Here is an 11,434-nt window from a genome sequence, read left to right as displayed (position 1 = left end):
TCAAATTCTCCCCAAAAAAATCCTACGGAAATTGGTTGAATCGAGGAAGCCTAGTGTAAAGGGATCCTTCGAGAAAAATCCTAAAATAATTCTGACATATAAATCAAAGCAAAGAAAGAAAAAAATCATAAGGATTCCAAGTCATCTTATAAGATGTAAAAGCTTCGGTACCAATGAGTGTTTGAAAACCAGGGAAAATAGAAGACTTGTACTAGTGGATGAACATTTTCCTCGAAATAGAGTGCAAATAAACCCTTATGGAAATTTTCTATGAATTCAAATCACGCGATGGAAATCAAACAAACTACACATGTTCTAAGGACTCAAATCCTCCAATATAAATCCTGCAAAATTGGGTTGAATCAAAGGAGCCTGGCAAAAGGAATCCTGAAAATGTTAGTTCTTTGTTTTGCAGATAGAGAAGAGAGAGAACAAGTGATGAACTTGGGAGGTTGGTGCTTCTTCGTTCTAAGAATAAAATCCCTAGACTAGATAGAACTAACAAACATACAAAATTATCAGGTCATGATGCATCACAGAGAAAGATATAATATGTAAAAGTGTGGAAGCTTATATATGTCATAACATGACCAATTAGCGAATGGGTTTAACAAAATGGCATAGAGCATTGGAAACATGTTTGAGCATCAGCAGCACTCCCATATATATCTCCTAGGGATTTATCGTCAGGAACCCTTATTGCTTATACTTTTCCCTAGTCTTATTATTATTAAGATAAAATTGTTCTTCAGTTGCCCCTCTTCTGGCGGGCCGAGAAAGGCATGTCATAGTCATTGCCTGCAAACTGGGTGCTCCAAAGCCAGAACATGTTGTCAGTGACATTGGACTGGTTTGGGAGATCATACACTGGGGCGTCTCCAGCGGCGGGTTCTTAAGACATGGGTGCGTCCTCGACGTCGTTTGCTGGGTTTGCCTGTTGAAGTGCCTGGTTCCAGGCTTTGTCTTCCTAGAGCAGTTCCTCTGGTGAAATGCCGTCTACCTAGAGCTGATCCACTAGTTCAAGGCGTTGCTACTCCTGCCCTGTCCCATCTGGTTCGTCTAGAATTTCCACACCTCTTCGCAATCCTAGTCATTGAAAGGCTTAGACTGCACATTCTCTCCAGCGGGGTGGTAGTTTTCTATACCGTCAAGCAGGGCATTACCTGCTAGATCCACCAGATAACCATCACCCATGGCTACAGTAGGCACCTCATTTACTTCATGCGGAGTGATGTCTGCTAGAACTATGTCGGTATTTCCCTAAAGAGGAAGGGAAGATGCAGTATAGCAACTGTAGGTATTTCCCTCAGTGATGAGACCAAGGTTATCGAACTAGTAGGAGAACCTCCTCACACCACATAAACAACATGTGCACACAAATAACAAATACTCGCAACTCGACGTGTTAAAGGGGTTGTCAATCCCTTCCGGGTACGACTGATGTAGACCGAACCCCGTTGGCGAGATCCGGTCTGTTTTTGCGGCCCGACCTTTCACGACACTCCACCTTCAGCAGCAGTAGCCTCTCACCCGTGCACGCGATATGCACGAAAAATAGAGGGTTTGAACCTTACGACCCAGCACGAGAAAATCAATCTCGACGATGATACTCACGCGCAAAAACAATTTCTACAAAGAAATCGCAACACAGAGGTTTTCTAAAGATCCCTCTAAAACTTGATACGGGTGTTTACCCTTGAAAACACATCGTGTTTATTTTATCAAATAACCTCCTTTACATTGACCGTACTATGGCTATTTATACTAGTATAGCCGACCCTTTTAACTTGACCGACAAACAATAAAACTAGTGTACGTAAACAAGTCAAACTCTTATCTCTAATTAAAATGCCTTTTACATCTCGGCATATATGATAATCTGTGGTGGACCCCAGCCCGTATCCTTTAATGAAAGCAAATCACGTACTAGCAACCTCCAAGTCTTGCCAGATTGAGGGACCTTCTTTTTACGTGGAAGTGGCAAGAATAAAAACAAATTCCTTTCTTTGATTTTATTGGCTGGGTCAAATAGATCACAGATCCTATACTCCCATGTATGTACGTACGCTCCATTAGCTTTCCAAAATTTGGAGAGTGTTTCTGTTTCCTTGCCAGACCTTGCTTGATCAATGTTGCATGTAGATGTCACGTCTTGATTTACCTCTTCACCTTGCATGTAATTACTCTCCTTTAATACATGCACGTCCAGAGACTTCTCTTCCTTCTCGTTGGCGCAAAGATCAAACAAAACAATGTCCTGTTTTATTTTAATAGAAAATAATTCCTCTAACCCACTGACGTGCGGTACTATTTTGCGATCATCAACGCTAACATCAGTTGCGGCCATATCATCCTCTCCTCCTTGAAACGAAACCATCCTCGGTTTCGAATCTATCTCTTCAACAATATTTGTATTTGCAGTTTGAACGATGCTTGGAAAATTTTCAACGACTTCAACCTTCTTCTTCTTTACTTCAGATGCAGCTTGAGCAATGTCCCGCTTCTTGCGATCAGCCATATACTTCTCCAATGTGTACGAATCAAGTGCTATGTATTGTCCTCCACGAACAAAAGAAAATTCGCCAACCGAATGATATGTCAACTGTCTTTTATCTGTCCATGGTTTTCCTAGCAGTATTGAACATGTATGTATGTGCGTAGGAAGCACATCACACATGACCATATCGTCATATCCACATAGAATAAACCGTACCTCAATGCGATGCATGATCTTGACAAACTTGTCCTTCCACCAAAGCTCATACGGTTCTGGATGTTCAATCAATGACAAGTTCAAAGCATCAACCATAGTCTGACTCACCATATTCATACTAGAGTAGCAATTCATCAATGTTGCACAACTCGTCGGCCCGACGCGCACACGCGTAAAGCATTGGTACCAAGGCAAGGAACGCAAGGGATCCTTCTCGACCGCCATCATCATTTGCGAGCTACAATCTTTTCTCATGATAAAAAAACTTCAATAGTAACTCGAAGAAAAATATTGTGTCGTGAACAGCCTTTGCTCTGAATACCACTTGATGTAGACCGAACCCCGTTGGCGAGATCCGGTCTGTTGTTGCGGCCCGACCTTTCACGACACTCCACCTTCAGCAGCAGTAGCCTCTCACCCGTGCACGCGATATGCACGAAAAATAGAGGGTTTGAACCTTACGGCCCAGCACGAGAAAATCAATCTCGACGATGATACTCACGCGCAAAAACAATTTCTACAAAGAAATCGCAACACAGAGGTTTTCTAAAGATTCCTCTAAAACTTGATACGGGTGTTTACCCTTGAAAACACATCGTGTCTATTTTATCAAATAACCTCCTTTACATTGACCGTACTATGGCTATTTATACTAGTATAGCCGACCCTTTTAACTTGACCGACAAACAGTAAAACTAGTGTACGTAAACAAGTCAAACTCTTATCTCTAATTAAACTGCCTTTTACATCTCGGCATATATGATAATCTGAGGTGGACCCCAGCCCGTATCCTTTAATGAAAGCAAATCACGTACTAGCAACCTCCAAGTCTTGCCAGATTGAGGGACCTTCTTTTTACGTGGAAGTGGCAAGAATAAAAACAAATTCCTTTCTTTGATTTTATTGGCTGGGTCAAATAGATCACAGATCCTATACTCCCATGTATGTACGTAGGCTCCATTAGCTTTCCAAAATTTGGAGAGTGTTTCTGTTTCCTTGCCAGACCTTGCTTGATCAATGTTGCATGTAGATGTCACGTCTTGATTTACCTCTTCACCTTGCATGTAATTACTCTCCTTTAATACATGCACGTCCAGAGACTTCTCTTCCTTCTCGTTGGCGCAAAGATCAAACAAAACAATGTCCTGTTTTATTTTAATAGAAAATAATTCCTCTAACCCACTGACATGCGGTACTATTTTGCGATCATCAACGCTAACATCAGTTGCGGCCATATCAACGACGCCTCAAGATAGGGAAATAACGTGAGGTAAAGTGGTAGATAGGATAAATTGCAGCAAGGTATTTTTGTATTTTTGGTTTAATAGATCTAGAAATAAATGCAAGGGAATATAGATCGCAAAGGAAAATATGATAAAAAGAGACCCGGGGGCCGTAGGTTTCACTAGTGGCTTCTCCCGAGAAAAATAGCAAATGGTGGGGAAACAATTACTGTTGGGCAATTGATAGAACTTCAAATAATCATGACGATATCCAGGAAATGATCATTATATAGGCATCACGTCCAAGATTAGTAGACCGACTCCTGCCTGCATCTACTACTATTACTCCACACATCGACCACTATCCAGCATGCATATACTGTATTCAGTTCATGAGAAAACAGAGTAATGCAATAAGAACGATGGCATGATGTAGACGAGATCCATTTATCTATTGCGGAGATATAGATCTCATCTTGTTATCCTTAGTAGCAATGATACATACATTTCGGTTCCCCTTCTGTCACTAGGATCAAGCACCGTAAGACCGTACCCACTACAAAGAACCTCTTCCCATTGCAAGATAAATAGATCAAGTTGGCCAAACAAAAGCCAAATACCGGATAATAAATACGAGACTATTAGCAATCATGCATATAAGAGATCAAAGAAGACTCAAATAACTTTCATGGATAAAAACATAGATCTGATCATACACTCGAAGTTCATCGGATCCCAACAAACACACCGCAAAAAGACTTACATCATATGGATCTCCAAGAGACCATTGTATTGATAATCGAGAGAGAGAGAGAGAGAGAGAGAGAGAGAGAGAGAGAGAGAGAGAGAGAGAGGAAGCCATCTAGCTACAAACTACGGACCCGTAGGTCTAGAAAGAACTACTCACGCATCATCGGAGAGGCACCAATGGAAGTGGTGAACCCCTCCATGACGGTGTCTAGATTGGATCTGGTGGTTCTAGACTCTGCGGCGGCTGGAATTGATTTTCGCCGACTCCCCTAGGGTTTCTGGAATATTGGGGTATTTATATAGCAAAGAGGCGGTTCAGGGGGCACCCGAGGTTGGCACAACCCACCAGGGCGCGCCTGGGCCTCCTGGCACGCCCTGGTGGGTGCTGCTCCCCTCGAGCCACCCCCAGGTGCTTCCTTGGCCCACTAGATGTCTTCTGGCCCAAAAAAAATCCTCCAGGAGTTTTGTTGCGTTTGAACTCCGTTTGATATTGATTTCCTGTGATGTAAAAAACATGCAGAAAACAGTAACTAGCACTGGACACTATGTCAATAGGTTAGTACCAAAAAATGATATAAAATGACTATAAAATGATTGTAAAACATCCAAGAATGATAATATAATTGCATGGAACAATAAAAATTTATAGATACGTTGGAGACGTATCACGGAGTAACTGTGGCATGCGCCCCGTCCATGGTGTCTTTCGGCAGAGTAACTGTGGTGCCCACCTCGTCCATTTTGTCTTTCTACGGAGTAACTGCAGCTTGCATGTCGTCCTGGTGTCTTTATGCATATCATCGCTCTCCAGGTTGATGACAATCTTGCCTGTTGCTTCAATAAGACTAGTTTTCTCCCTCCTTAGGTTGATGAAAATCAAGTGCTTTGCTCTTTGTAGGCAGCACCACGCATTTGTATGATAGGTTCTCATTATAGTACCGCGGGCTCTCGTTGTACGACCCCAGATGGACTTGGTACCATGTATTAGAACTGGATGTGGGCTTGCATTGGTCTGAGAAACTGTGCTCCGGCCAAACTCTCTCCACTTATCCCCATGGCTTTCGGGGTAATTGTACCACATAGCAAAGCCAGTTGAACTTTGATGAGTGATATTTTTACGCTCATTTCAACCTTGCCTAAACCGAGTGATTTCATTAAAAGAGAAATATGTGCTTCGATATTGCCACTAATGACTAATGAATGCAAAGGATTCCACAAATCCTCTCTTTGATATATTTTCCACAGGAAATGGGCTAAAAAGGGAAGAAATCACGTGCGAGAAAGGAAATGAAGGGAAATGGAGAAGAAAGAAGTCACCAAGAGGCGTCATAAGGCTGCGAGAGCCAAAGATGACATTCCATGCGACCGCACACGCTCGCATGAGTGTTCATTTGGTGTGGAAACCAAGGCAGGTCGTCCACCTAAAGAACTTTTATAAAGGGGACCCTGTCGAAATGTCAACGAAATGAGAGAGAGAGGAGCGTCGAGCACAGCCAGAACCTGTTCATCATCATCGTCATCCACAAACCCTAGCCGCAGCCATTATCATCTCCATAGCCATCTCCACCACCATAGTGCTATCTCATCTAGTTAATACTTGTAATCGTGCATCGTACAAGGCATTGATGTCTGAACTACATCAGTGTTTACCCAAAGAGGAAGGGATGATGCAGTATAGCGATGATAGGTATTTCCCTCAGTGATGAGACCAAGGTTATCGAACCAGTAGGAGAACCTCCTCACACCACGTGAACAACACCTGCACACAAATAACAAATACTCGCAACCCACCGTGTTAAAGAGGTTGTCAATCCCTTTCGGGTACGACGCCTCAAGATAGGCAAATAACCTGAGGTAAAAGTGCTAGATAGGATAAATAGATCGCGGAACAAATAAATTGCAGCAAGGTATTTTTTGTGTTTTTGGTTTAATAGATCTGAAAATAAATGCAAAGGAAAATAGATCGCAAAGGTAAATATGATAAAAAGAGACCCGGGGCCGTAGGTTTCACTAGTGGCTTCTCTCGAGAAAAATAGCAAATGGTGGGAAAACAATTACTGTTGGGAAAGTGATAGAACTTCAAATAATCATGACGATATCCAGGCAATGATCATTATATATGCATCACGTCCAAGATTAGTAGTCTGACTCCTGCCTACATCTACTACTATTACTCCACACATCGACCGCTATCCAGGATGCATCTAGTGTATTAAGTTCATGGAGAAACAGAGTAATGCAATAAGAAGGATGACATGATGTAGACAAGATCTATCTATGTAGAGATAGACCCCATCGTTTTATCCTTAGTAGCAACAATACATATATGTTGTTTCCCCTTCTGTCACTCGAATCAAGCACCATAAGATCGAACCCACTACAAAGCACCTCTTCCCATTGCGAGATAAATAGATCAAGTTGGCCAAACATAACCCAAATACCGGAGAAGAAATCCGAGGCTATAAGTAATGATGCATATAGGAGATCAAAGAAGGCTCAAATAACTTTCATGGATAAAAACATATATCTGATCATAAACTCAAAGTTCATCGGATCCCAACAAACACACCGCAAAAAGGCTTACATCATATGGATCTCCAAGAGACCATTGTATTGATAATCAAGAGAGAGAGAGAGAGAGGAAGCCATCTAGCTACTAACTACGGACCCGTAGGTCCACAAAGAACTACTCACGCATCATCAAAGAGGCACCAATGGAAGTGGTGAACCCCTCCGTGATGTGTCTAGATTGGATCTGGTGGTTCTGAACTCTACGACATTTGGAATTGATTTTTGGCGACTCCCCTAGGGTTTCTGGAATATTGGGGTATTTATAGGGCAAAGAGGCGGTTCAAGGGGCACCCGAGGTGTGCAAAACCCACCAGGGCGAGCCTGGGCCTCCTGGCGCGCCCTGGTGGGTGCTGCCCCCCTCGAGGCTCCCCCAGGTGCTTCCTTGGCCCACTAGATGTCTTTTGGCCCCAAAAAAATCCTCAAGAAGTTTCGTTGCATTTGGACCCCGTTTGATATTGATTTCCTGCGATGTAAAAAACATGCAGAAAACAACAACTAGCACTGTGCACTATGTCAATAGGTTAGTACCAAAAAATGATATAAAATGACTATAAAATGATTGTAAAATATCCAAGATTGATAATATAGCAGCATGGAACAATCAAAAAATATAGATACATCGGAGACGTATCAGCATCCCCAAGCTTAATTCCTGCTCGTCCTCGAGTAGGTAAATGATAAAAACAGAATTTTTGATGTGGAATGCTTCCTAACATGTTTATCACATTTTTTTTCTTTATAGCATGGACATATGGACTTTTATATGATTGAAAGCAATAGTCTAGTTTTGACGTGAAGACTTTAATACTCAAGCAACCAACAAGCAACCATGTCTTTCAAAATATCAACACTAAAGCAACCAACAAGCAATCATTGATCCATACATGAAACACACTCGAATATTAGCTACACCCAATGCTCGAATACAATCATAGTGCCCCTTAGTTGGTGCTTTATAAGAGAAGATGGAGACTCAAATTCAAAAATAAAAATTGCATAAGTGAAAGAAAGGCCCTTCGCGGAGGGAAGTAGGGATTTGTAGAGGTGCCAGAGCTCAAAGCTTAAATTGAGAGATAAAAATAATTTTGAGAGGCATACTTTTCCCACCAACGGAAACGACTTAGGGACCCCAACACTTTGCATGCTAGATACATCATAGGCGGTTCCTAAACAAAAAATAAAGTTTATTCCTTTTTCCACCATTACTTTCACTTTCCATGGCTAGCCTAATCCACGGTTGCCCTCCATACCAACACTTTCCAAGGAATTTATTATTTGACAACATAAAGTAAATTCATTTTTCATTTTAGGACTGGGCATCACTAATATCTTTGTGGTACTATCGTGCAATGACAAGTGAATAAACACTCATCATGAGAATATGACATCTAGCATGGAAAATATTGGTCACCCTTCACCTCCTCGCGAGCGGTAGAGCACACAAAAGAGAATTTTGTTCTGAAAATTAGAGATGGCACATGTAAATCTGCTGGCATGAGAATACCGCATATAGATAGGTATAGTGGACTCATAAGGAAAAAGTGGTTTAAAGGGTTTTGGATGCACAAGTAGTGATCATACTTAGTGCAAAATGAAGGCTAGCAAAAAGATTGAGAAGCGACCAACCAAAAAGAGAAAAATCTCATACCCAAGCATTAAGCGTAACTAACACTGAATAATGCACCATAAGTAGGATATAAATTTCATTGCATAACTATTTACTTTTGTGCTTGCATAGGGAATCACAAACCTTAACATCAATATTCTTACTAAAGCACAATTACTCATCAACATGACTCACATATCATATCATCATATCTCAAAACCATTACTAAGAATCAAGTTTACTTTGTCCAATGATCTTCATGAAAGTTTTTATTATATCCTCCTTGGATATCTATCACTTTGGGACTATTTTCATATGTTGCTTTTGATAAGCTCAAACAAATATAAGTGAAGATCACGAGCATAATTTTTTCTTTCTCTCAAAATAATCTAAGTGAAACAAGAGAGAATTTCTAAAAATTTTACTAACTCCCAAATAAATCAAAGTGAAGCATGAGAGCATTTCTTCAAAAATAACAAAGCATACCATGCTCAAAAAGATATAAGTGAAGCACTAGAGCAAATCCATGGCTCTCAAAATTTAAGTGAAGCATAGGAGCAAGCATAGCACAATTTTTTGCTCTCTCAAAAGGGTGTGTCCATTAAGTATTCAACACTTAAAACAGAAAGCGAAACAAGCAAAGACTCATATCATACAAGACGCTCCAAGCAAAATTCATAGTAGGTGACGAATACAAATATAGCTTCAAGTAAAATACCGATGGTTGTTAGAGCAAAGCGGGGATGCCACTCGGGGGCATCCCCCAAGCTTAGTTGCTTGATACTTCTTTGAATATTATCTTGGGGTGCCTCGGGCATCCCCAAGCTTTTGCTAATCCTTATTCCTTCATACATCGTAAGATCACCCAAAACTTGAAAACTTTAATCACACAAACCTAAACAAAACCTTCGTGAGATCCGTTAGTATAAGACAACAAGCCACTACTATAAGTACTATTCAAAACCTATTCTTATCTTGTTTCATTATATCTACCGTATACCAACTTTTCTATGGCAAAAACTCATCAAAGAAAACCGTAGAATTATCAAAACAAGCACACAACGCAAAGAAAACAGAATCTATCAAAAACAGAATAGTCTGTAGCAATCTGAATATTTCAAATACTTCTGTAACTCCAAGAATTCTGAAATAAATTGGTGGACATGAGAAATTTGTCTATTAATCTTCTGCAAAAGGAATCAACTCAAAAGCACTCTTCTGTTAAAAATGACAAAAATAAACTCGTGAGTGCAAAAGTTTCTATTTTTGAGAAAGATCAAATCAACTTTCACCCAAATCTTACCAAGGGCCTTGCTTGGCACAAACACTTATTAAAACACAAAAAACACAATCATAACAGTATCATAATTGTGTTAACACACAAGAACAGAAAAAAGCAAAAATAAAATTTATTCATTGGGTTGCCTCCCAACAAGCGCTATCGTTTTACGCCCCTAGCTAGGCATAACGCGTAGGATCTAAGTTTTGTCATCTTTGGTTCTAGATCCATAAGATGCCCTCATGATTGATTCATATGGTGGAATAATTCTTGCTCTAGAGAAGTGTTACATTCCCTTCCTCAGTGGAAATTGAAATTTAATATTGCCTTCTTTCATATCAATCACGACACCAATAGTACGCAGAAACGGTCTACCAAGAATAATTGGACAAGACGTATTGCAATTAATATCAAGAATAATAAAATCTATGGGCACATAATTCTTATTTGCAAGAATAAGAACATCATTAATTATTCCCATAGGCTTTTTAATAGTAGAATCCGCCAAGTGCAAATTTAAAGAGCATTCTTCAATATTGGTCAGACCAAGCACATCACATAAAGATTTTGGAATTGTAGAAACACTAGCACCCAAGTCACACAACGCAAGACACTCATAATTTTTAATCTTGACTTTTATAGTAGGTTCCCACTCATCATGCAATTTTCTAGGAATTGAAACTTCTAATTCCAACTTTTCTTCAAAAGCTTTCATCATGGCATCAACAATATGTTTAGTAAAAGCTTTATTTTGTTCATAAGCATGGGCTGAACTTATCATGGATTGCAACAAAGAAATACAATCAACAAAAGAGCAACTATCATACTTAAAGTATTTGTAATCCAAAATAGTGGGCACATCACTAGTTAAAGTCTTGACCTCTTCAAACCCACTTTTATCAAAATTTTCAACAAGATTTTCACCCTCCGAAACATAGGGACGCCTTCTAACTAAAGTTGACTCTTATCCAGTCCCTTTTTCACCAACCTTAATTTTACTAAAAAAAGAACCAATAGAAGAAACACTAATCATTTTAAGATCTTCATCACTTTTATGATAGTAATCACTAGAAAATGCTCTTTCTAAAAATTCTGTTTTTAGCTCTAAGAATAGCGGTTCTTTTCTTACTTTCATCCATAGAAACATAAAAAGATTTATTTGGTTCTTCAACTTTAGGAACAAACATTTTCATCTTGAGAGTTTCTAGATCATGAGAAATTCTATCAATTTTTCTAGACAAATCATCAATTTTGTTCAACTTTTCTTCTATCGAAGTGTTGAAAGCTTTTTG

At 39.9% G+C, this 11,434-nt stretch overlaps 1 pseudogene; it reads right to left on the bottom strand.

Annotated features, from left to right (window-relative positions):
• Positions 1-748: 748 nt before the first annotated feature.
• LOC123158166 (uncharacterized) overlaps positions 749-11,434 on the bottom strand; it is a 34,866-nt pseudogene continuing 24,180 nt past the window's right edge.

The sequence above is a fragment of the Triticum aestivum genome, chromosome 7B, assembly GCF_018294505.1.
Source record: "Triticum aestivum cultivar Chinese Spring chromosome 7B, IWGSC CS RefSeq v2.1, whole genome shotgun sequence".
NCBI lineage: Eukaryota > Viridiplantae > Streptophyta > Magnoliopsida > Poales > Poaceae > Triticum > Triticum aestivum.
Note: the sequence above shows the minus strand (reverse complement) of the source record. Positions and strands in the feature narration are given on the sequence as shown.